The sequence below is a fragment of the Chiloscyllium plagiosum genome, unplaced genomic scaffold (genome assembly GCF_037043375.1).
Source record: "Chiloscyllium plagiosum isolate Xiang-an unplaced genomic scaffold, Cpla_swu_hap1 HiC_scaffold_8, whole genome shotgun sequence".
Classification (NCBI taxonomy): Eukaryota; Metazoa; Chordata; class Chondrichthyes; order Orectolobiformes; family Hemiscylliidae; genus Chiloscyllium; species Chiloscyllium plagiosum.
In genome coordinates this window covers 90,980,762-91,002,842 of record NW_028270146.1, presented here as the reverse complement: position 1 = coordinate 91,002,842, position 22,081 = coordinate 90,980,762, and the positions used below count along the sequence as shown (strand labels likewise).

The following is a 22,081-nucleotide window of genomic DNA, read 5'->3' as shown; positions in this document are numbered from 1 at the left end:
ATATAATCCCCCCTATAACAGGGTCTACTAATGGTATAGAGTCCTTTAATTAATGGCGATGCTAAGGCTACACTTTTTTTTTAAATGGTGTTCCTGGTGATCCTGATATCCTGTCAACTTTAACAGGGGCTGTTTAATAAACTGTTCCAGTTCTTTATAAATATATAAATATATCCATAGCTTGGGCACACAGGATATGTGATGTTCTCTCTTTAAGACCTGTCAACCAGCTCTTTTAGTTTAACATCCCTCTTGAAAGCAGTGATGTTCAATGAAGCCTGAGTGTCGTTCCACCCTGTTAAACAGTCGAGAGCCTCAGTTTGTCCCGCACCTGAGTTGGTGCCTGTAATATTCCGGACTGTCAATTCTCTTATTGTTGACTTTGGCCTTACAATTAATTGTATTCATCCCTCGGGATTCTTCTAAGGGTTGGGGATTCCGAAATCAGCTGTCCCTGTGGTTAATCTTTTCCCGTCTCCAGCGATGGATGGTTTCGTGAACTTTTCTTCACTGGAGCTGGATTCATCTCCGAAGCCATCGGAGTTGTGAAAGGAAAGGTTGCCATCGATTTTTATTTTGCATCAACTGGGGCCACGGTTGCAAAAGATTGTGGAGTTGGGACCTAGTAGCGGTGCAATTTTAAAATTCTGATCCCAGTGATCGCCCCAGGATACTGATGCATCTGAGGCAATTGGTAATTTTCAAATGTCTAGCTGTAGTAGGATAAGCTTTGCACTTTGGCAAGCTAAAACCAACGGGTTTTATTAAACATACCACAGTACATTAGGGAGAGGATGAGGGACTCATTCTGAGACCCTAGAATCACAGGTCCCATGTCCATCTTGTTCTGTCCTCACCATGGCATCATTGATGACTATATCATAGAATGCTAATATGCTACACCTCCCCTGAAGTCTTTCACTGTACCCCTTTTAACCAATAATACTTGACCCTTAACAATTTCTTCATTTTCACTTAAAAATTTATTCATCCATTCCTAATTGGGGCATTTAAGAGTCAATCACATTGCTGCACATCTGGAGTCAAGTGTAGGCCTGACCAGGTAAAGACACCAGTTTCCTTCCCTGAAGGACTTTAGTGAATCAGATGGGTTTTTCTGACAATCAACAATGGATTCATTGTCATTACTAGGCTCTTAATTTCAGATTCTTTAGTGAAATTCTGCCATCTGCCATGGAGGGACTCAAACCCGGGTTCCCAGAACATTCTCTAGGCCTCTGGATTAACAGCTTCATGATAATCCCACTTGACCATTGCCTCCCCATTACTTCCTCATACCATGCCCCACTCCTAAGTCTCAAAGCCTCTTCCTGGCTAAGACTTCAATTTCGAGCCATATTCTTGGCCATTTTTTATGGCAGTTGGGATGAATAAGTTCTGTTTACCTCCTTCCCCCCCCCCCCAACCCATTGGAAGGAATACCTTCATCAGATGGGATTCCAGCCTCTGATGATCTGAAGGTAGCCACATCTCCATTCTCCTGAGCTTGAAGCTGATTCTGGTGGATCTATGGATTCATGTTCTGAGCTGCTCATACTTTAGTTAGTAGGCTGACTGCCATAAACACTAACTGGAGGCTGATGCTCTGGCATGGATCGAAGTTACTGCGAAGCTAGGAAACAAAGAAAGGTTTCACCATCGCGCACCACTGAAGACAGGGAAGGATCCAAATACAGTGGAGCCTTGGGAAGTCCTTCATCAAGATCTGACAAATGTGGGCATTCTGGATCCCTTCATTTGAGAGTGAGATGTTTAGAAAGCTGTACTGTAATACTGTAACCTGCAAACTAAGTGGAACATTGGACAATACCAGGACATTCAAAACCTTCCCTGCACTTTTCATTTTCATACAAGGATTTGAATTGATTAGGTAGTGTGGATTGAACCATGGAATTCTTACAATGTGGAAAAAGGACATTTAGCCAAGCAAGTCCACACCAACTCTTTGAAGAGCATCCCACCCAAATACAGCCCCCTTACTCTATCCTTGTAATCCTGCATTTCCCATGGCTAGTCCATTAAACATAGACACCCCTGGACACTATGGTGACCAATTTAGCATGGACAACCCACCTAACCTGCACATCTTTGGATTGTGGGAGGAAACCGGAGCACCCGGAGGAAACCCACGCAGACACGGGGAGAATGTGCAAACTCCACACAGACAATTACCCAAGGCTGAACTCAAACCCTGGCACTGTGAGACACCGTGCCCTCTTATGTCCCATTTTTTTTCTGATTTTTCCTTTACTGATGCAATATTTGCTTGCGCCGTGCGATATCTTTAATCCCGTGTTTATGGCACCTTGTTGCTGTGGTAAAATAATGGCTGACTGCCATCAATGTGAGGTGAGTGGGCAATCATTGTGATGCCCTCAGTGGCCTTCCCCAAGATGCCACACGCTCGGATTCAACACATCTATGTGAGGCGAAGGCCCTCAACCGTCCAGTACTTACCCTATCAATCTCATCCCTTGGCTAAAGCCCAGCTATCCAATGTGATTGAGGTCCACAGTCAGCCAATAGCATTTAGAGTAGTAATCTCAGTTGGCGCAGTTGGGCCACTCGCACAGTCCAGAAGACGCACTCTCACCTGCCATTTGCATGTTCACCCAGAAATGGCAACCATAGAGCTCTGTGTTCAGCCAAGTGTTCAGCCAACAGATTCATGCAGCTTGCCACGTTCCCTGCTCTGAGTGTTTCCTTTGTTCCTGGACTGCTTTGCAGGCTGCCTCCAGAGCTTGCTGCCCTGCTGTAGATTTGCCCATGTACTTCTCGTCTGATGGACAGATCTCCGTTCCACTGCTAGACTGGGGGTCTTTCCCATGCTCTCACTGTGGCCTGACTCCATTTTGAGCTCCTCTCCCTGCTGCAGGCCTTGACCCTAACATTCTTTCCCTGACGCCTGACTTCGTCCGTCGTACCCTCTCTAAGTCTGCTGCATTATTTCTCTGTCAAATTGGAGCGTCTGTCAAGTACCCTGATGGTGAATCTTGGGTCCTATTGTTTGGAATGGCGCAAACCACAAGGAGACCTTTCAGCCTATTGGGTCCGCAATGGTTCTTTCAGAAAGAAATCCTATCATTCCTTTCACTGCCACCACCCCCCCCCCCCCCCACCCCCCCACCGCCTCCAGCGTTCCCTCTAATTTTCTTACCGGCTGCAGTGACTTCTGGAAATTGAAGCCCATGCCTTGATTAGCATATCAATCACAATGCGTGGAACATTGCATGCAGGCACAGCTCAGACAGAACGTTAGCCCTCACCAATCCAATCTTTGTTTACCCCTTCACACCATTCGGTTATCCAATCTTCTCCTGAACATTAATTTGAATCAGTAGCCACCTCGATTTCGGGGAAGGAGTATACTTCAAATCCTTATATAATGTTACTTCTGTGGTTCTTTTCCTGAACAATTAGAATCTGAATCATTGATCTTTCAGCCACTGAAAACAATTTTTGGTTATATTATCTGAACCTTCAGAAATTTATCCACCTCCATCGAATCTTCTCAGGTTTCTTGGCTGTTAGTGAAGTAATCTAAACTTGTCTGTAATCACTCATTCTTGGTGCTTTTTTTAGTAAAACTCCTTTGCAACCTGTTCAAAGCCTTCACATCCTCCTGGTGACCAGAATTGGAAACCATAGTCACGATCCGGTCGATGTATTTTCCATAAGCTCAGTAAAACACTGTGCTCTTGTATCTGTCTCTATTTATCAAGGCCAGTGAAAGCTAAGAGTTCAGTATGATGCACTTTGCGATCACTACTTCATCAGACAATTACACACAACTTGGTCATTCACTGCTCAACCAGCCTTGAGTTTTTGTGAACTTGTCCCACAACTTGGTATGGCAACTGCTGTGCCTGAGACCACACAACGAATTACAGACAGCTGTCAATGCAGCCCTATCCATCAAGCAAACCAGCCTTCCATCTCTGTGCCTTGGGAAAGCTGCCAATGTAATCAAAGATCCCTCCCTGGCCCAGTTGTACTCTCTTGCACCCTCCTCCCTTGGGGCAGAAGATACAAAAGTTTGGAAACACATAGCAATTGATTCAAGAACAGCTTCTTCCCTGCTGTTATCAGACTTATGAACAGACCTCTCGTATATTAGAGTTGACTATTCTCTGCAGCTCCTTTGTGGCTGTAACACTATATACTGTACTCTGTTTGATTTGTATGATTTTGTCTGGATAGCATACATTAGCATACTAGAAAACAATACTTTTCACTGCATCTCAGTACATATGACGACAATAAATCAAATCAAACTAAATCAAAAAAATGTCAAAACAATCATTACTGAGGGCTTTTCTTGAAATTTGCTTGAGAGATACACTATAATTTCCATAGGCTACATTTTGTTTTTCAGGGACTACATCTTCATTCCCACTAACTCATTTACTAGGTGATGTAGTCAGATAAGATAACAACGTCTTCTGTATTTGAGTTGGCCTACAGGATATTTGGACTCACACAGAAACAGAATTTCAAGGACTCATCATTTTCCTCAAATTTCAACCCTGCATTAAAAATAAAGCTACAACACACAGAAAAGCTTTAATTTCTGAAACAGCACAGTATTTAAATTGCCACCAGCCAACAGGCTAGCACCTGAAACACACCTTTGACAGATTCACAAAGTCACAGCTAGTGTGTTTGATTGAATATGCACACAACTTGTACATTGTACTTCCCAAATTACTGCATTTCAGATCTCAATCACAGATATCAATTTAACTACAGTCAGTATTGATTATAATAGCATCCATTACGTTTCTCCCAAATAATGGCTCCTGATCTTATGCTGCCTTAAGCTAGAGATTCCACGTCACTTTCAACATGTTCATGACATCACTGATTTCAAGTTTTTCTGGCCCCCCAAGTACTTGAGTATTCCATTGTTGGCAGATTTCAAATTGTTCTCTTTCCTTTTCTAGAACTTTCTCCATCCATCCCTTGCCTCTCCATTTTCTCTGCAGCCTCAATCTTTGCTCTCCTGTGTTGCAGACCCCTACTCTGCAAGCTGACAGTCTCCTTTGCAGCTTGCCCACCTGTGCAGACTCTTCCTTCTTCTTCCTTACAGTTTCTACATTTCCTTACCCCCCCCTCAGGCCCACAAGAGGTGGCACCCTGCAGAGCAGTACTGAGACACACCATTACCTGGAGTACTACCCGACCATCCTTGTGACATGGAGCCACACTTGGTCGACCCCTTGGCCTTGGAGCCACACGATGCCACCCCTGAGATGTGGAATTGGCTAAAGTAAAGCCGAGTGACTTGCTCAAGGCAACCACTTGCCTTCCAAGCTGTTACTTCAAACTCAACCATTTTCTCTCCTGCATCAGTTGCTCACTTGCAGCTCCTCCCAGATTCTGCCTCTCTCTCTCTCTCTCTCTCTCTCTTTCTTACACACGTGAGGACACCCTGACTGTGATTGGTCATGAGGGGCGATGCTGCCAAGCTTGGGCACCTCCAGTGGGCACAGGCCCCGGTGGTCAACTCCATGTGCAGCCATCCTCTTCATGCCCCACCCTCAGCTGGTTGAAGTTGAAGAGCTTATAGTAAATGGCATAAATTATTACCCCAATTGTGGGAGCCTGTCCAGAGTAAACCAAAAGAAAGAAGGAATGAAGCCTGATCACACAGGAGGTATACTTAGTAAGCTTGCAGATGGCACCAAAGTTGGAGGTACAGTGGACAGCGAAGAAGGTTATCTCAGATGGGCCAAGGGGCTGAGGGGTGGCAGATAGAGTTTAATTTAGGGAAATGTGAGGTGCTGCATTTTGGAAAGGCAAATCAGAGCAGGACTTATACACTTAATGGTAAGGTCCTGGGGAGTGTTGCTGAACAAAGAGACCTTGGAGTGCAGGTTCATAGTTCCTTGAAAGTGGAGTCGCAGGTAGATAGGATAGTGAAGAAGACATTTGGTATGCTTTCCTTTATTGGTTAGAGTATTGAGTACAGGGGTTGGAGGTCATGTTGCAGCTGTACAGGACATTGGTTAGGCCACTTTTGGAACATTATGTACAATTCTAGTTTCCCTCCTATCGGAAAGATGTTGTGAAACTTGAAAGGGTTCAGAAAAGATTTACAAGGATGTTGCCAGGGTTGGAGGCGTTGAGCTATAGGGAGAGGCTGAATAGGCTGGGGCTGTTTTCCCTAGAGCATTGGAGGCTGAGGGATGACCTTATAGAAGTTTATAAAATCATGAGGGGCATGGATAGGGTGAGTAGACAAGTTCTTTTCCCTGGGGTCGGAAAGTCCAGAACTAAAGGGCATATGTTTAGGGTGAGAGGGGAAAAATTTAAAAAGGACTTAAGGGGCAACTTTTTCACACAGTGGGCAGTGTGTGTATGGAATGAGCTGCCAGAAGAAGTGTGGAGGCTGGTACAATCACAACATTTAAAAGGCATCTGGATGAGTACATGAATAGGAAAGGTTTGGAGGGATATGGGCCAAGTGCTGGAAAGTGAGGCTAGATTAATTTAAGATGGACAAGTTGGACCGATGGGCCTGTTTCTGTGTTGTACATCACTATGACTCTAAAGGAGCCCATGTTTGACCCATGTTGCGACAGAGCGGGTTGGCTGTATGGCATTCCATAGTACGTTTGTGTTCGGGCCATCTTTTAGGAGATGGGTGGTGTTTGCGAACTTTGCCAGACACTCACCTTGTTGCTGCACCTTCCAGGGGGCAGTTTGATTCACCAGTTTTGATGATTTTGTGAGATCGAAGAGCGCAGTGACAAATTTGTTCTGCTCTTTACCTGAACTTGGGGCACTGTGAAGGAACAAATTGGTGAATGAGAAGCCACATTGAGATTCTGGAGGAACCCTCTGCGATCACTTGGAGGCGATTAAAAAGAAATTTAAAAGAATTTGATAACTATTGAGCTCAATGTAGTGCACCCATATTTACTACAGTTCAACTTATCTCCTTTCATAGGACCCCATTGTCTGGGAGCCAGCCATTCGGCCCACCCTAACCTTGTAACCCGACATTTCCCATGGCTGGCCTGCACATCTTTGGATTCCGGGAAGAAACTCACACAGACACAGGGAGAATGTGCCAACTCCACACAGACAGACACTCGAAGCTGGAATCAAACCCGGGTCCCTGGCCCTATGAGCTTGCAGTGCTAACCACTGAGCCACCTTGTTATCCTTCCTTAAATATTGTGATCCCCATGGCATATTGATGGCCATTTGGAATTTCTTAATTGTGCTTGAGCTTCAGAAGATAAAGTTGCCATAGTCTTACCAGACCAGACCTCTCTCATTAGAGAGAGGGAGACAGCTGATGTGATGGTTTAACCTGAGAATTACCATGCCTCGGGTGAGGGTTGAAGTAGAGAAGGAGAGTCCTTTAGGGTAACCTTAGATGGTGTGGGAATTAAACCCATGCTGTTAGTGTCGCTCTGTATTGGAAATGGGGCATCCAGCCAACTGAGCTCAAAGACCTAGGCCTTCACAACTCGTGCTGGGAAATGTGGAACTGTCTCACTCCAAAATGCTGTGGCTGCTGGGTTCAATCAGAGCTTTCGAGACCGAGGTCGATAGATCATTGTCGCATGAAGATAACAAGTGATATGGAGCCCTGGCAGGAAGTAGGAGGGAGGTGCAGATTAACTGTGATGGAACTCAATGGCAGAGAAGATTTCAGGTGCTGAATCAACATCAAAGAAAAGGTTGGCACCCCTCAGCAGGACCGATAGTATTAGCGGAAACAGAGTAAACACAGATCAATGACCCTTCATCAGTTCTGCTAGCTGACATTTGGAGCTTTTACAGCCGTTTTCTGTTATTTCAAAGCACTAAATGTCCAGAAGGAGGCAGTGGACGCCATTAGTATGGTTGGATTCAAGTGCAACTTCGGTGACATTTTTCAGAAAGTGATATTTTTGGTGACAATACATGACTGACTAAGACATGACATGTGGCAAATGTGACAATTTTGGAAAAAAAATGGTGATTTTGTTCTTCACCACTGGAGTTTTCTTCACCTCTTTTTTGGATCTGTTACAGATTAAGCAATGGAGAGGAGATGGCCCAATGGCATTATTGTTAGACTATTAATCCAGAGACCCCGGTTATGTTCTGGGGACCCAGGTTCAAATCCCACTGTGGTGGATGGAATCTGGAATTAAGTATCTAACAATGACTACGAATCCACCACCAGTTGTCGGGGAAAACCCATCTGGTTCAGTAATGTCCTTTTGGGAAGGTAACTGCTTACCTAGTTTGACCTACATGTGACTATAGACTCAGAGCAAACGCTCGACACTTTACTGCCCAATGGACAATGAGAGACAGGGAATAAATACTGGCCTAACCAGCAGCACCCACATCCCTTGAAAGAATTAAAAATAAGTTCCTGCGTTCTCCATCTGTTGCAAAATAACAGCAGCTAATGCATGCAGCACAATCAACATTGTTTAAAAAAAAACATAAAGAGGCTGCACAGTTGTGATTATCAAACAATATTTATCACTTGGTACAAGTATTCAAAATCTTGGTCAAAGAGATAGTGTTTCAGGAATCACTAAGGAGGAGACAGAGACAGAGAAAGAGCAAACTCCAGAGTTTAGGCATTCCTGATGAAGGGCTCTGGCCCGAAACATCGGTTTTCCTGCTCCTCGGATGCTGACTGACCTGCTGTGCTTTTCCAGCAACACATTCTCAACTCTGATCTCCAGCATCTGCAGACCTCATTGTCTTCCAGAGTTTAGGGGTCAGGTGGCTGAAAGAACAGCACCAAAGCTGGGAGCAAATGGAGTGGACGACATACACAGGGCCAGGATTGGACGGGTGCTGAGATCTCAGCATTGTAGCACTAGAGGAGGAGGTCAGTTGGAGTTTGGGGAGTGTGAGTGGTATGGCAGTAAAGATCGGGGCGTATGTAGTCCAGAAGCGATCTGTAAAGAAGGGGTTCAGAAAGGGTATGCATATGGCTGGCAGCTAGGCAATGATGTGCTCAGCACCCCCAGTCTGCAGAAAAATATCATTTAGACTGTCACACATCAGCTTTAACCACTCAAGTGGCAAGAGGACACTGGTCCAACATATTCAACGTTTTCAGGACTGAAGTGACAAAGTGAGGACATCTGAAGGAGGGAATGGGAAAACATATAGGGCTCTTCGTTGAATGAATTTTGTTACGACAAGGGGTAACCCCTTCTGCTTAATTTAAATCTGCAACACAGAAAAGATTTATCCTATGCAGTAATCTCTCTAGATTTGAGGGGTCATGAACTATTTAAAGTAAACATTAACAACTTTATTTCTTAAAGTATAACAGGGAATAATTAACTCACAACTATTTACACCTCCTTTCTCTCGCCAATCTTTACTTTCCCTTCAAGAATACTAGTCTGATAAAAACTCCCAATGAAGATTTACAGGAAAATTCAAATTTTAAAACCAGCCAGCAGTCAAATCTTCTCTTCATCTTTGTCGGTAGATTGGCTCTCCAGGTCAGTGTTAAGGTTTTTCCCTGTGCAAACTCCTTCTCTAGACAGGTACCTCTCAGAGAGTTCTGACTGGCAGTCTATAGCTGTTGGTCTGGTAGCAGTTCTCCTCCCAACTGTTCAATTTTCCCCGGTCTTATACCTCAAGCATTGGATTGTGTCTTTAGCTTTTAAGATTGTCAATATACTCAATTCAAACTTAATTGGAATTTGTTAGTTTTTGGTGTGTAATTTTAACTGATTGGCCTAATTTGAACCTGTTTTGTCATTTCCAGGCAACCAGCAACCCTAGCTAACCCAGTAGCCGGGGCTACATGTTATATTGTATTTTATTGAGAACACTTGGTGCTGTCACTTCAAGCTTTTAACTCTCTTAAAGGTACAGTGCACCCACAGCTTCAGAACAATTTGCATTGCCCAATGCGTTCGACTTGACCAACTTGATAAATAAAATTAAGGCACTGTGCAAAATTGAGGAAACTGGTGCACGTGTTACGATTACTATGGGAACAGAGTTACAATCGACCAGGACTTACTCAACAGTATTGCTTGTGCATTTGCAAAGTCTGGATCTGTGTGGTTACTTCTTTTTGCGCACAGCCCATCCCCACTGACCCTTTATAAAAATGCTCATTTGATCCCAGATGAAAGATGCAGCCACCTACCAATCACTTTTTACACAATATGGCCCATGCAAGGCACAAATCTGCAGGGTGCCCAGCTCCACCACAAACTCAGCAATCCTCTTCTGCACACAGGCCTCAAAGGGAAGTGAGTCCAAACCACAAAGCCATCTGCTGCACAGGGGAGTTTGTTGTACAGAGTTCATCTCTTTGATGGACCAAACAACACACTTTGATATTATTTACAGTTGAATAACTTTCCTCCTTAGGTTTTTGCCAGTGTATAGAATAGAACTCCCTTTCATCCAATCAAAGATGCCGTCTTCCATCTTCCACAGTTCCTTTCTCTTTCACTCTCCGCTCACAGATATTTTATATTTCTTGTTCAACCACAAATCACTTCAGTGCCCCGTGTTACTGATTGCATCTCTCCTGATGTTAATCCAACTCCATTACACTGTCACACAGTATGCTGTCTCCCCCAGCACCCTGTGTTACTGACTGTATTTCTCCTGATGCTGATCCGGCTCCCTCACACTGTCACTCAGTAACCCCTCTCCCCCAGCACCTTGTATTACAGACTGTATCTCTCCTGATGTTAATCCAACTCCATTACACTGTCACACAGTAACCCCTCTCCCCCAGCACCTTGTGTTTCTGACTGTATCTCTCCTGATGTTAATCCAGCTCCCTCACACTGTCACTCAGTAACCCCTCTCCCCCGCACCCTGTGTTACAGACTGTATCTCTCCTGATGTTAATCCAGCTCCTTCAAACTGTCACTCAGTGACCCCTCTCCCCCACACCCTGTGTTACAGACTGTATCTCTCCTGATGTTAATCCAGCTCCTTCAAACTGTCACTCAGTGACCCCTCTCCCCCACACCCTGTGTTACAGACTGTATCTCTCCTGATGTTAATCCAGCTCCTTCACACTGTCACTCAGTAACCCCCCTCCCCCGCACCCTGTGTTACAGACTGTATCTCTCCTGATGTTAATCCAGCTCCCTCACACTGTCACTCAGTAACCCCTCTCCCCCGCACCCTGTGTTACAGACTGTATCTCTCCTGATGTTAATCCAGCTCCCTCGCACTGTCACTCAGTAACCCCTCACACCCCAGTGCCCTGTGTTACTGACTGTATCTCTCCTGATATTAATCCAACTCCCTCGCACTGTCACTCAGTAACCCCTCTCCCCCAGCACCCTGTGTTACTGACTGTATATCTCCTGCTGTTAATCTATCTGCCTCTCACCATCATTCTGAAACATCGATCAGTAGCTCCTCCCGAGACTCTGGAAGTCTGTCTTTAAACTTTTCCATCTTTCTCCCCTCCTTTTGGGTCCTCCTTGGGATTTGCCTTGTTAACTGACATGAGGACATAAGGAGAAGGAACAGGAGTAGACCATTCGGCCCCTCCAGCCTTCTTCAACATTCAATAGGATTATAGCAGATCTGACTGTGGCCTTAACTCCACTTTCCAATCAGCTCCCCCTACAACCCTGGGTTGAATACATCCAATGACCCTGTGTCAACTGCTTAATGAGCTAGTGGATTCCAAAGCTTAAAGACCATGTAAGAAAAGAAATGCCTCATCAGCGGCCATGTCTTAAATAAATGGCCCACATTTTGACCTAGTATCCCATTGTTCTTGATTGGCTTATGAAGGGAAACATCCTCTCTATCAGAACTGCATATACTTACAAAAAAGGTCACATCACATTCTCCTACACCCCAATGATTAATAGGCCCAACCTGTTCAACTTCCCCTCTTCACGAAACTCTCTCCAATCCAGGAATCAGTTGAATGGATCTTCTCTAATACAAGCAAAAGGTAAAGTCGCCATAGTCCGAGTGGATAGCCCTCCATAGGGCTGCCCTGTCATTAGACAGAGAGAGATGACCAGTGATAGTTTAACCTGAGGGTCTCCATGCCAACTGGTTAGTCAACTGCACTAATTGACTCTCTTAATAAGGTAGCATCAATGTTTCTGCCCAGTTACAAACTGGGACCCTTTACGTGTTAAGTGCTACACTATTTAAATGAAGAGAGATGGTATATTTTAGATTAGATTAGATTCCCTACAGTGAGGAAACAGGCCCTTCAGCCCAACAAGTCCACACCGACCCTTTGAAGAGTAACCCACTCAAACCCCTTTTTCCCTCGACTAATGCACCTAACACTATCGGCAATTTAGCATGGCCAATTCACCTAAACTGCAAATCTTTGGACTGTGGGAGGAAACCTGAGCACCCAGAGGAAACGGGGAGAATGTGCAAACTCCACACAGACAGTCACAGAAGGCTGGAATCTAACCTGGGTCCCCGGCACTGTGAGGCAGCCGTGCTAACCACTGAGCCACCGTGCCACCCATTTCTGTCGTATAAATGGGTCGATTTGGGTGCTCTTTTACACGAATCACAAACGTTAGCGTGCAGATATAGCAAGTAATTAGGAAATTTATTGTAAAGGGGATGGAGTACAAAAATTGAGATTCTTGCCACAGCTGTTCAAGTTTTAATGAGCCTGCATCTGAAGTAGTGTAAAGTTTTGGTCTCCATGCTTAAGGAGAGTGATCCTTCTTTATGACACCACAGACCATTATAGACACAAAGTGCTCTCAGTGTCACTGAATGTGCAGGTCTGACCTATTCCCCAAACTGTGCTTTTGCAGTCACCTGATCCATCTTCCACTTCACCTTGATGGACCATGTCCGCAGGGACACCGTGTACAAAGCTCTAGATAAAGGGAGGATGAACGCCCTGGATGCTGCCCTCACCCTGTTGGCCACTTTTGTGTGTGGCTGCATCAAGTAGTGCGTTTGTAAACACCAAGTGTCACTACGTGTTGAGGTTCTACCTGTCCCTGGTGTCGTGAAGGATGGGACTGGCCTCGGCACCGCAGAATGTTCTCGTAGAAAAACTTGCAAAGAGAAACACCTTTGACCACAAATCCGTCAGGAAGTGGTTAGCATTTCACATCCTCGAAATCCTGCAGGAAAAGGAGAGGGTGGATTCTGTCGAGTGGCTCCCCAAACAGACTGTCAAAATCATTTGGCAGAATGCCCCATCACCAGAACTTTCTTCAAGCACCAAAACATCACTTAGCTGGTGGTGAGAAGGACAATACCCATTAGATCCTTCACGTATGTCCAGACTTTCTGTACCACCGTATGCTGCCCTCGAAGCAGCTGTGATGGGGGGGCAGGGTGGGGGATTGAGACTGTCACACATCTCCTGCTGCAATGTGCCTTTGCAAAGTAAGTCTGGAGAAAGATGCAGTGGTTTGCGTCGAAGTTTGTCCTGAGCAGTTCTGTGCTCTACAGTCTGTAACCTGGCTTGCACACTGAGACAACATTGACTGTGCCTGGAGGATCATCGATTTGGTGAAAGATGCTCTTTGCTCTGCCTGGAACTTATTGATCTTCCAGAGCAAGGAGTTGACCCTGACCGAGTGTTAGAGGCTGGCACATTCCAAGGTCCAGGGGTACGTGCTGAGGGACGCACTAAATCATGGCACCCAACCATTTAAGTTCTTTCTACCATGATATGATGAGGGACTCTTCTACTGTCAAACTCTTCGAGTGCCTCCAAATGGTCATTAAATTGTTAGCTGTATAAATAGGAAAAGCATTTTTTTTTGCAACTGTAGAGAAACTGTGAGAAATGTCAAAATTCCAATATTTTGTTTGTGTTTTTTGCTCTGTGCAAAGACTGTACAGATATGATGTAGAACCTTTGTATGTACTTATAGATGTTTATAAGAATAAAGCATAATTTTCAAAACAACAATCACAGTCTGTTATATTTAGCCCTTCAGGGAAAGTTGCCTAATATAATTCATTATCTGACAGTAATCTTTTATGTGGAGCCTTATCAAACATTTTTGGAAAGTCAAATATGATATTGGTTCCCTTTATCACATGGTCAAATAAAATAAGCCCGATATGTCCTGATTTGGCCTGAGTTAAATTTCAGCTTGTGTACACACCCGTGAAGTCACAGGGAGCGTTTAGGACCTTGAAGTGGAGATGCCGGTGTTGGACTGGGGTCGACAAAGTTAAAAATCACACAACACCAGGTTATAGTCCAACAGGTTTAATTGGAAGTAGCTATCTGATGAAGGAGCAGCGCTCCGAAAGCTAGTGCTTCCAAATAAACCTGTTGGACTATAGCCTGGTGTTGTGTGATTTTTGACTAGTATCTTGAGGATTCTGCAAAAATGCAAATTCCTATTATCGCTGACTGAACATGTCAGAAAGACAGCACTGTGAGGAGCATGGTTTTTAACTTGAAGTAAAAGTTAATGGTTATAAGTGGCACAATGGCTCAGTGGTTAGCACTGCTGTCTCACTGTGCTGGGGACTCGGGTTTGATTCCATCTTGTGTGACTGTCTGTGTAGAGGTTGCACATTCTCGCCGTGTCTGTGTCTGTGTCAAAGATGTGCAGGTGAGGTGGATTGGCCATGCTAAATTGTCTGCAGCATTCAGGGATGTGCAGGCGAGGTGGATTAGCTGTGGGAAATCTGGGGTCACAAGGATAGGATGGGGGAATGCTTTGTCGAGGTTTGGTGCAGATTCGAAGGGCTGAATGGCCTCTTTCCACATGGTAGGGATTTTATGGGAAGTATTGACCATTTATGCTAGATCCTCATGATACCAGCTAACAAACATAACTGGTGTTGCATGCAAACACATAAATCTTTCATAAGTAAAAACAGAAAGTGCTGGAGAAAGCCAATAGGTTTGGTAGCACCTGTTGAGAGAGAAACAGAGTTAACATTTTGAGTCCGATAGTTCGGAGGCAGAGTCATATTGAACTCGAAACGTGAACTGTGTTTCCCTCTCTGCAGATGCGGCCAGACCAGTAGAGTTTTTCTAATGTTTTTAGGCTTTGTTTCAGACTACTAGCATCCACATTATTTTGTTTTTGTTTCAATCGCCATTACTTGATGAATGAGATCCTGATGCCTAACAATTCTAGGGAGTTGCGAGTCCCCAGTACCTGATAGACTGCAGCATTCCTGTCCTGGAAGTTATTTAACAAAAATGTCAGCCTTGGCTCAGTGGGTACACCTGACTTTCAAACCAGTTGCATTGAGATTCAAGCCTTAATCTAGAACCTGAGCCCGTATTTTGGGTTGATGTCACAGGGTGGTAGTGAGGGAGTGCAAATGATTTGGGGTGGAGCTGTCTTTATGGTAAGACTTTAAAGTAAATACTCTATCTGCCCTTTTGAATCTCTGTGGAAGCATTTTATATGCCTCGAAGTACCTTTGAAGTATCATCACTATCGCAAAATAACCTGTGCACAGCAGGATCCCACAAACTGCAATGAGATAAATGACCAGAAGATCTGCTCTCACATTCAGTTAAAAGGATACACTTCCATCTGGATGCCAAGGAGGCCTCCCCCTGCTCTTCTGTGCTATGGGATCTTTCTGTTCCACTCAAAACAGCAGATGAAGTCTTGATTATTCCCCTCTGACCACGCAGCGCTCCCTCACTGTGACAATTCCTTCCACCACCTCTGACATTTAAACAGCGAAGGTGGTGGTGGGGTGGTGGAATAGTGCAGGGAGTGGGGGTAGGTGCTGTTGATTTTCATTATGAACCGCCTAAGCCCCTTGATAAAATCGCTGGCGGTAATTCTTTTCTGTTTGAATTGGCTGAAGGTTTCTGAGCAAGTAATTAGGAAAGTGAGACAGATTCTTATGCTGCGACGTGGGCACTCCTGAAAGTTGATTGACATTTAAACGCAGGACTTTCACGACTTACTGAAAACTATTTTCTTAAACAGTGCTCAGAGCTGAAAGATCTCTGAACAGCGTTACACAGAAACAGCTTCTCTGGGAAGACACCTGGATACTTAGGAAAATTCCCCAGTTATGTTAACTATCACAGATACACACTGTTTTTTTTGCTCTTGAGTAATGACTAGTAATTGAAGCCTGTGGGGAATAGCTGCTATTTTCTCTTGCCAAGATCAGCCCCCTTCTCTTTCAGACTGTCCCTGGGGCAATGTGTTCGGTTTTATAACACCCCGACTGTCTGTCTGTACACAGGATCCCTTCATAAATAAATTAGTGCCTGGACAAAGGCCCTGCAGTCGTCCAGGAGACCTGGCTAATGACCACCCTTTTCTTTGTCCCTCCTCCCCCTCAACGGTTTGATGGAAGAGGCCCAGCCTAAACAGATCAGGCTCTTTATGGTGCAGATTTCAGCCTGTCTTGGGCTATAGGAGAGCAAAGCTTAACTTTGTTTATTGACAGTGGAACAATAAAGGCTGGGAACTAAAGTGGGACACTGTGAAAAGATGTATAAAGTTCCAAGGTATCAAACTCTGTCCCGGCTAATCTTGCTGCATAGAATCTGCATCTAAACCCCTTTCCATTTGTTCTAATGACTTAGAATCCCAACAGATCCAATGATGTTCCCATTCATTCCACTTAGAATCCCAATGGGTAAGAACCTTTCCTATTCAAACTCATTTACTGAATCCCAAAGCTCCAAACCCCTTCCCATTTGCACTTACACCACCCCAAGCCCCTTTCCATTCACTCTTAATGTGTAGATCTCAAAGAAGCTAATTATTCTCTAGCTTCCTATTTTATACAAAACACCAATTCCCTTTCCCATTCACCCTTAGGATATACATTCTTGTTGGGCCTTGACCTGTCCTTTCTGTCATATTCTGGTTTCGTGAATACGGTTTTCCAGTTCTTGGCATTCTCATTGCTCTAGTAATCTGTTCAGTTTATGCCATCAATCTCTCAGAGCTCACAGCCTCTTCTGATCAAGACTATGCCTCCTTTTACTGATATGACTTCAGTTATGCTGCTGTAGGCAGTATAGATGGTCCATGAAGTCAACATTACAGACCAATCATCTCTCACCCATAAGAAATACTCATTGTAATTATGTCCGGGGCAATCCAGAGATTGGCAGAACTAAGTAAGTTGATAAAGGTGAGCTGAGGTACTCAAAGCACATCTGCTGGGTTCACTCGGGGCATCACTTTAATGTCAAACAGAAACAGAAAGTGTTGGTGAAACTCAGCAATTTGAGCAGCATCTGCAGAGAGAAAGCAGACTGAACGTTTCAAGTTGAGTAATCTTTCTTCAGAACTGGACATGAAACGTTAACTTTGATTTCTCTCCGCAGAAGCTACCAGACCAGCTGACGTTTTTCAGCAATTTCTGTTTTTGTTTCAGATTTCCAGCAACTGCATTCTTTGGTTTTACTTTCAAGTAAAACCCTGGAAACTCCTCTGGATTTCAGGAATTCCTAGTGAACTGAGCTCATTTCAAAAGTCTCATTTTGCTTTTGCAGGAAAAATAATATGAAAGGCAAACCAAAGACATTAACTTCCTCAGAACTGATGTTGCCAGACCTGCAGCTTTGTTCAAGAAGGGTCACTAGACTCTGTTAACTCTGATTTCTCTCCACAGATACGACCAGACCTGCTGAGCTTTTCCAGCAATTTCTGTTTTGGTTCTGACTTCCAGTCTCCGTAGTTCTTTCGGCTTTTTTTAAGAAAGGCAGCCATTTTTCTTGCCACCTTGGATATATAGATGTTCAAAAATGGCTTGTGAGGAATTCCTGTGGATGAACTAAGCTTTATTCCCTAGTTATTAAAAAAGCTGTTTTACTGAGCCATTTTGATCTCAGTTGAGGAAGAAATGGTTGAACTATATTGATGGACATTGTTCCAAGTAGACCTGGCCCCAGTGAAGACTTTTAGTGAGTAACTAGTGAAGGGGAAAGCTGCATTGTAGCTAAACTTGCTGAGACAGGCAAGAAAACAAGATGTGAGGATAATACAGAGACTGCAGAGGGATTTGAGAAAGTTCAAGTGAGTGGCCAAAACTTTGAGCAATTAAGGACAATGTGGGAACATGTTAGATGGTCCACCGTGGAGCAAAGAATGGAAAAGCAGAAAAATGCTTAAACTGAGACAGGCTGTTGCAGTACAGAGGGCTTGATCTGGGTGGCCTCACACATGAGTCACAAGAAAAGTGACAGTAGTGGGAAGTTGTGCATGGAGTGTAAGGAGATAGGAGAGACACCAAATGAATACCTTTCGTCAGTATTCACACAGGAAAAGACAATGTTGATCAAAGAGAATACTGATGAGATGGGATTGAGGTTCATAAGGAGGAGGTGTTAGCAATTCTGCAAAGTGTGAAAACAGATAAGTCCCCTGGGTCGGGTGGGATTTATCCTAGGATTCTCTGGGAAGCCAGGGAGGAGGTTGCAGAGCCTTTGGTTTTGATCTTTACGTCGTCATTGTCTACAGGAATAGTGCCAGAAGTCTGGAGGATAGCAAATGTTATTCCCTTATTCAAGAAGGGGAGTAGAGACAACCCTGGTAATTATAGACCAGTGAGCCTTACCTCAGTTGTGGGTAAAGTGTTGGAAAAGGTTATGAGAGATAGAATTTATAATCATCTAGAAAGGAATAAGTTGATTAGGGATAGTCAACATGGTTTTTTGAATGGTAGGTCATGCCTCACAAACCTTATTGAGTTCTTTGAGAAGGTGACCAAACAGGTGGATGAGGGTAAAGCATTGATGTGCTGTATACGGATATCAATAAAGTGTTTGAAAAGGTTCCCCATGGTAGGCTATTGCAGAAAATACGGAGACATGGGATTGAGGGTGGTTTAGCAGTTTGGATCAGAAATTGGCTAGCTGAAAGAAGACAGAGGATGGTGGTTGATGGGAGATGGTCATCCTGGAGTTCAGTTACTCGTGGTGTACCACAAGGATCTGTTTGGAGCCACTGCTGTTTGTCATTTTTATAAATGATCTGGCATAGAAGGATAGGTTAGTGAATTTGAGGTTGACACTAAGGTCGATGGAGTTGCGGAGGGTGCAGAAGGATGTTGCAGGTTATACAGGGACATAGGTAAGCTGCAGAGCTGGGCTAAGGGGTGCCAAATGGAGTTTAATGTAGACAAAATGTGAGGTGATTCACTTTGGAAGGAATAACAGGAATAAAGAATGCTGGGCTAATGGTAAGATTCTTAGTAGCACCTTCGTGTCCATATGCATAGATCCCTGAAAGTTGCCACCCAGGTTGATAGGGTTGTTAAGAAGGCGCATGGTGTGTTAGCTTTTATTGGTAGAGGGATTGAGTTTTGGAGTCATGAGGTTATGTTGCAGCTGTACAAAACTCTGGCATGGTCGCACTTGGAGTATTGCGTACATTTCTGGTTGCCGCATTATAGGGAGGATGAGGAAGCATTGGAAAGGGTTCAGAGGAGATCTACTAGGAAGTTGCCTGGTTATGGAGGGAGGGTCTTACAAGGAAAGGCTGAGGGACTTGAGGCTGTTTTTATTAAAGAGAAGAAGGTTGAGAGGTGACTTAATTGAGACATATAAGATAATCAGAGGGTTAGATAGGGTGGACAGGGAGAGCCTTTTTCCTTGGAAGAGTGAGTGAACATAGCTTTAAATTGAAGGGTGATAGATATAGGACAGATGTAAGAGGTAGTTTCTTTACTCAGAAAGTAGTAGGGCCATGGAACTGCCTGCCTGAAACAGTAGGTTAGATAGGCTTCAGATTGGTTTCACAGGTCGGCTAAACATTGAGGGCCAAAGGGCCTGTACTGCTTTTAAAAAAAGGTAGCGTGCTGTTGCAGCAAGTAGAATCATAGATTCCTTACAGTGTGGAAACAGGCCCTTTGGTCCAACAAGTCCACACTGACCCTCCGAAGAATAACCCACCCAGACCCATTCCCTTACATTTACCCCTGACTAATCCACCTAACGTATACATCCCTGAACACTATGGGCAATTTAGCTTGGCCAATTCACCTAAAATGCACATCTTTGGATAGTGAGACGAAACGCACACAAACACGGGGAGCACGTGCAAACTGCACACAGATAGTTGCCCTGAGGCTGGAATCAAACCCAGGTCCCTGGCACTGTGAGGCAGCACTGCTAACCACTGAGCCACTGGCAAATACTTAGGAAGGTAAAAGGACTAATGGCCTTCATTGCAAAGGGAATGGGGGTATAAAAGTCAGGAAGTCTTGCTACAATTGTACGTTTACTGAGACCACAATCACTGTCCTGCATACGGTTTTGGTTTCCTTATTAGCAAAGGAAGCCCTTCAATGAAGGCTCTCAAAGAAGTTTATAAAATCATGAGGGGCATGGATAGGGTAAATAGTCAAGGTCTTTTCCTGAATGTAGGGGAAACTAGAGGGCATAGATTTAAGATGAAAGGGGAAAAACCTAAAAGGGACCTAAGGGGCAACATTTTCCACGCAGAGGGTGGTGCATGTATGGAATGAGCTGCCAGAGGAAGTGGTGGAGGCTGGTACAATTACAACATTTAAAAGGCATCTGGAAGCGTATATGAATAGGAAGGGTTTAGAGGGATATGCTGGCAAATAGGACTAGATTGATTTAGGATATCTGGTCGGCATGGACAAGTTGGACTGAAGAGGGATATCTCTATGACTCTGTGACAAGTTTGATCCCTGTGATGAAGGGGTTGTTGTATGAGGAAAGGTCAAGGAGCTTAGCCATATTGTTATTAGAGAAAAGGAACTGGTCTTGACATATGATTCTGAGGAGGCTTGACAAGGTAGATGCTGATCAGTTGTTTCCGCTCTTGGGGAAATAAAAAAAAAGCTACAACGCACGTTTTCAGAAAAAGGAGTCTTCCGTTTGAGATGTGGTAAAGAGAAGTTCCTTCTCTCAGAGGATTGTTAGTCTTTGAAATGATGCTTCCCAAAGTACAGTGGAGGCCTACCTTCCATCCAAGCTGTGTGAGAGGGTGGCTGCTCCGATGTGCCACACACGGCCATTGGCACGATGACTGCGGCATGGGCATCTGGTCCTGGAAGTTGCAGCCACGCACAGGCCTCGGAAACCGTGCCTTTGGGAAAAAAAAAATCAGAGGGAACGCTATTAGAGGCCACACCATTGAGGCCTTGTTAGTCAGATCATTAATAAACAAAGGGGTGAAGGGTTATGGGAGCAGGAAGCTGGATTTAATGCTTCAATCAGTTCTGCTATGAGTTTACTGAATAACGGAGGACTCTTGATGGACTGAATGGCCTATTCCTGCTTGGATTCCTTCTGACCTTATGAGCGCCGCTGCAATGCGGTTCCAACTATTGCTCGTTTCCAGCCTGCCTGCCTGCCTTTATGTGTGGGCTTTAGTGGCGAGCATCCTCGGGTTATTCAGCTGTTGGGGAAGTCAGGGGAAAGTTCAATCCTGTCCAAGCTGACAGAGGCAGAGACAAACAAAGGCTTGAAGTCTGACCACACATTCCAGCAGCTCAAGAGTGGGCCCAGCGCACTCTAAGGTCAATGAGGTTTGCCATCGTAGTGGTGGATCAGAACCCTGAATTATGTACAGAAATAAGAAACTTTTAATTTCAACGCATGTTTTTTTCAAAAGAGGAATGCTACAACCAAAGAATGACTGGAGGTTTACAACCAGTGACTGTCTGTCAAGTCCTGTGTGGACCCGTGTAATGTCCCGTCTGTACGGCATCAGGGAAATTTCACACAGAAAGACAAAAACAGAGGAGATAACAAGAGGCTGACTACACAACTCCATCTCAGGTGTGAGCCAACTCAGGCAGACATATTTACTCACCCAGGCGTACACAATAAAAAAAGGATTCAAAACTGATTGCATCCCCTGGTTTGGTTGTGTTTGTGGCCTGATGTTTCAGGGAGAAAGTGAGTACTGCAGATGCTGGAGATCAGAATCTAAAAAGTGTGGTGCTGGAAAAGCACAGGAGGTCAGGCAGCATCCGAGGAGCAGGAGAATCGACGTTTCGGGCATAAGCTTTTCATCGATTCCTGATTCTCCTGCGCCTCAGATGCTGCCTGATCTGCTGTGCTTTTCCAGCATCACATTTTTTGACTCTGATGTTCCAGAGATCAGAATAATGTGAAAGTCCGGGTCTGAGAAGAGTGGTTAAACATTCC

General features: G+C 44.4%; 2 long non-coding RNA genes across 2 annotated transcripts in view; one reads left to right on the top strand and one right to left on the bottom strand.

Annotated features, from left to right (window-relative positions):
* LOC122553814 (uncharacterized) overlaps positions 1-13,899 on the top strand; it is a 37,026-nt gene extending 23,127 nt beyond the window's left edge. The window contains exons 3-4 of the long non-coding RNA XR_006312854.2: positions 9,770-9,873; positions 12,792-13,899. This is a non-coding gene — a long non-coding RNA (uncharacterized LOC122553814). The remainder of the gene's footprint in view (positions 1-9,769; positions 9,874-12,791) is intronic.
* LOC148149439 (uncharacterized) overlaps positions 1-20,954 on the bottom strand; it is a 33,367-nt gene extending 12,413 nt beyond the window's left edge. The window contains exons 1-2 of the long non-coding RNA XR_015757778.1: positions 20,889-20,954; positions 6,699-6,808 (exon numbers count right to left, since the gene is read on the bottom strand). This is a non-coding gene — a long non-coding RNA (uncharacterized LOC148149439). The remainder of the gene's footprint in view (positions 1-6,698; positions 6,809-20,888) is intronic.
* Between the last annotated feature and the right edge of the window lie 1,127 nt (positions 20,955-22,081).